This window comes from Cibotium barometz, chromosome 6, assembly GCF_041138505.1.
Source record: "Cibotium barometz isolate CiBa-2024 chromosome 6, ASM4113850v1, whole genome shotgun sequence".
Lineage (NCBI taxonomy): Eukaryota > Viridiplantae > Streptophyta > Polypodiopsida > Cyatheales > Cibotiaceae > Cibotium > Cibotium barometz.
The window spans coordinates 38,669,280-38,674,172 of NC_141051.1; positions in this window are offsets into that span (position 1 = coordinate 38,669,280).

Genomic DNA, 4,893 nt, shown 5'->3' on the forward strand with positions numbered 1-4,893 from the left:
TCCTTTCTGAGCTTTGGAGAGAGTGCCAAAAGCTGCGCAAATGTGATTTATGCCATTTTCTCCCTAAGATCTGTTAAGAGGTCATAACTAAGAGATCCTTGTCCAATAAAAAATTTTGATTGTCCAATTTTTCTCCTAGACGACTTCTTCTTCTTCTTATGTTTCTCCTCTTCTTCAGATTTATCTTCTTGTTCTTCTTCTTCTTGGCTCCTAGTTTTAGGACCCCTTTTTGCCATTAATGGCATCAATGTTTCCTCTTCTTCTTCTGAGCATGTTTCCTCTAAAAGTGCTAAACTTTTATCCTCTCTTTTCCTCAATTTTGGACACTCAGTGCGATAGTGTCCCTTCTCTTGACATTCACAGCATGTGACACTACTTCTATCCCTAGGTTTATCCTCAACTCGTGGAACCCTAGGTGGCCTTGCGTTGACTAAGTGTAACTTCAAATCAGCAAATTCTACCATAAGTTGTGCAATGTTATGATCCAAGGATGGAGCTTGCACCTAAGATGTTGAGGCTATCTCTACTCGTGGTGGGGTCGGCACACTCGGAGAAGATTGGAATGTGGACTCAATATGAAGAGTGGCCTCCTTCTTCAAAGCAATACGAAGAGCCTCTTTAAAATTAGTGGAATCTTTGCTAAGAACTTCTCCATGCAAGCGGGGATCCAAAGCCATGATAAACTTGCTCATCTTAAGGTGCTTCATTGCTAAAGAACTCTTTGAATCTCCCATAGAAGGTGAAAAAGAAGAAGCAAAAACATGTAAAGCAGCTTGTTGATATTTGATGAACAAGGCTTCATACCTCACTGAAAAGGTAGAAACTGACTCTCCTTCCTTTTGGAAAATATGATCCAATTGCAATAATAAAACATTTGGTGACTCCACTATCCCAAATCTCTCCTTCATTCCTTTGGTCAACCTTTCCCAATCATTCTTGGATTCCTCTGGCAAAGCCTCATGTCAAGCTAAGGCCACACCCTCCAAGAAATCTAGAAGTATTTTTGCCCTCTCTTTTATAGACCAACCCATCAAGCGGTATGCTCGGCTAAACTCTCGGAGATAACTACCTGGGTCTTCTCTTTCTAATCCTTGAAACACCGGAATATTGAACATCTTGCACCAAAAGATGAGTCGCAACAACAAGGGAAATCATGCGAAACCTTGAGATTAAAATCGTGCAGGACCTTGAGGTTAAAATAGAATAATTCTAAGTAAAACTTGCCTTCCGTCTCTCCACCAAAAGAGATGTGACACAAAGTGATTTTGGTCACTTATTAGAATCAAAAAACACTTGTATGAAACCTCACAGCCTCCTCACCTCCCTTTCTCTCCCTAGGTTAAGATAAAGATAAACACATCAAAGGTGAGATCATAATTCATGGAAGGAAAGATGAAAAGCTCAGGAGAAGCAAGAATTTCTGCCAATCTTTCAGCTCCAAACAAGAGGGAAATTCTTTGTTGGAAAAAAATCTTCCGACTCAGTATTATGTGAATGAAAACATACGGGGAATGTTGGTAAGGTTCGTCCGTTCTCGAATTGGGCAATATGGACGGAATATCTTAAAGTAAAAGAATATAGCAATCACTTACAAGAGGATAACATACATGGGATTTGCTTTTTGATAAGAGATTAAGATGAATTAATCATTATTAAGAAGAAATAATGGTAAAAAGTCTATAAAAATAGAGATACACAGAGAATTACAGTTTTTAATCCATATAGATTGTACAAAAGAGGATTACATAGGTATGTAGAGCTTGAAGAGAGCTTCACGTCTATATAAAAACTTTTGAAAAATGGAAAACCGAGCGAAAAGTTATGAGCATTTTACTACAAGACTATAAAACTTCCAAAATTTGCCTAAAAGTTAGCAAATTTGGGAGAAATTCTAATCATCAATGAAGTAAAGGATTAAGAAATTAGTTACATGAGTGGAAAGAGCATCTAAAGAGCTTCCTAGCCATATGATCAATTTTAGAAAACAATACCCGAGTGATGAGTAATTACCGGTTGAAACTTGGATATTAGACCACAAAAACTACACTTTCCTCTCTTTGCATGAAACCTCAATTTTCACATAGCCTCTTGCCTTTCATCTCCTTCATGATTCAAGCTAGAGGGTAAGGGTTAGCATTGCTCAGCGGAAAATCGTAAAGATTTACCTATGGTCCCTAAAGTATTTTCACATGCTCATTATACCACTAAAACCATTGGTACCTCCAAAGGAGGGTGGCAATAAGGCAAGGGCTACCTTGAGAAGTCATAGGCCCACCAAGATAATAACTCCTTATCCCACTTATCATGAATCATCAAAGAGGTCCAAAATTAGTTTAAGCATGAGGAGCTAATGCTAAATGAGACATTCACATGCAAAGAGAGTGTTTGAATAAGGGTTTGAAGATAAGAGAATGGCGATGACATAAAATGCTCAATTCAGGAGGCTTCATTCATTGATTTGAAAGGGAGAGGAGGACTCCTTTTATAGGTGGAGAATCACCCTCTCTTCCATTGTTACAAATTACAACATAAAAATCTTCAGTCCTTTAGTGACATAAGGGTAGATGTCACCATCAATTGTCCTCTTAGGCTAAGTCTTCTATTGATTATTAAGTTGAAGACTTTTTGACTTTGAAAGTGTGATGAGATAATAGCCAAGTCTAAGTGGCATGCAGGTGGAGATCCCACTTACACATGGCAGAATTCTCCTCTTCTATGTAGGCATTCTAGAGGAATCTTTCTCAATTATGCACCTGCACACACTCCTCCACATGTCTTCCTCCACACTCCCTAACTTGTAGCCTTATGTGAATACTATATTAATACAATTAAAATCCATGTGAGCATGAAGGCCCACTTTTATTTTCCACATTATTAGCCTATCTACCATACCAAAATATTTATCAAGCATACTTGTGGCATTTACAATGCATGTACCCTAAATCAAGTAAAACCATTATATTTGAAGATAGAATGCCAAGCTGCCACATCACCACACTGTTATTCCATTGTGGGCACCGCAATCTTCATGGACAAGCTTCCACCTTATTTACCATTGAGAAACCATCAAAATATGTACAAAATTGAAAATGAAAGATATCAATTTTTCATGTCACAGTAGATCACTGGTGTACCCTTAGAAGAAAATGTATGAAACATGTTTGGCCAAATGTAATTTTTCCTTTATAGTGGACCCTTGTTAAGGTACAATTCGTTACAGAGTAAGAGAAATTAGAGGATCATACATGTGACTTTGAGTACCTTGTTGGATAGAAGAAAGATGATAAAACTTATATGATAGATACTGATGAGAAGTAATTCCAAAATTTACTAAATGGTATTGTAAGTGGTGGGGCCTTCCATTGGAAGCACTGATGACAATTATAGGTGCTGAAGTTACAACTAAAGGTACAATTATAAGTGAGATGGCACATTGTGCTAAAGAGAAAAACGAGGGTGGTGAAGATACTATAGTCACTGAGGAAAAGGAGGTAACAGAGGAAAAGGAAATATCTCATATAGTAGGAGATAAGGCAGAGATGGCATAAGATGATGAAGAGAAGAACAAGGGTGGTGAAGAAACTGTAGTGGCTAAGGAACAAGAGGCAAATAACAGAGGAAGAGGAAACCTACCATACAATGGCTAGAGAGGAGGCTTAGACGGTAAGGGTTGTGGAGGAATTGTAGTTGTTGAGGTAAAGGAGGCGATAGAGGAAAAAGAAATGTGTCATACAATGGCAAGAGAGGAAAAGGAAACTTGTCATTCACTGGTGGCAATAGAGGAAAAGGGAGCCTGTCATATATTGGGTAGAGAGGAGGCTAAGATGGCATATGATGCTGAAGAGAAGAACCAGGCTGAAGAGAAGTGTTGGGGCCAGACAATCGGATAAGTCAGAACACCATAGTCTTGGCTAGTTGGGCACTTGTAATGGATTAGTCTTCTGCTGCTTAGTCATCATGGGTGTAACATAGCCATTGCTTAGATCATGGGAACTTCTTAGTTGTAACTATGCCTTGAAAATCTGAACCAATGGTTGGTGTCTAGTTGATCAGTCAAGTGCAGGGATTTCATTAATGTCTTCACAATTTCGTGATCGCGTTAACAAAACCTGTTGTTAACATATTAAAACTTGTGATCACATTGATATTCACATGACCTGAGCAATGACTTGCCAGAACCCACTAGTCCCGTAACACCTCCGGGCTTCTTGTTTTCCCGACGGGCCCGCTGGGAAAACAAGAAGCCCGGTGGGGTTCTGTTCTATTTATACACCCATCGTGGAACTTTTGGGGAGATAGTCCTTGTTTTGGGGGCATGATATCTCTCCTCAAAGTACTTGTAGAGCCCTCGAGTTGCTAGAAGTGTCCTCTTGGGAAGAACGTCCTTATCTTGGGGGCTGTCATCTTTCCTTATTGACACTCCTAAGGCTATTGAGCCACTCGTCCTTAGTTCTTTGAATTGGGGGTAGGGTGTGGTTCGTAGCTAATACTTGCGGAGATTTAGGGACAAATTTGGAGTCATTCAGCTTTGCATTTGAGCTATGTAGGTAATCTACCTCATTCTGCTTTATGAATGGTTTGATGGAGCCAAGAGTCCTGCTTAGGGGCTTGTATTGGTTATTGATACTTGATATAGTTTAGAGTAGACAAGGGTCTATTGTCCTATACTAGAGTATTGGGAAAGCATAGATCTTTGATTTTCTTTGTGAATGTTAGAGAAGGTCTATTGTCCTATACTAGAGTATTGGGCAAGCATAGATCTTTGATTGTGTAAAGTATCCTTAATTGGGTACAAAAGCCATCCTTCATTGGGGGTGCAATGTGCATGATAGTTTCGAAGTAGTTTTGTAGTCAGACCTTGCAAGATAGTTTCGAAGTAGCTTTGTGTTATGT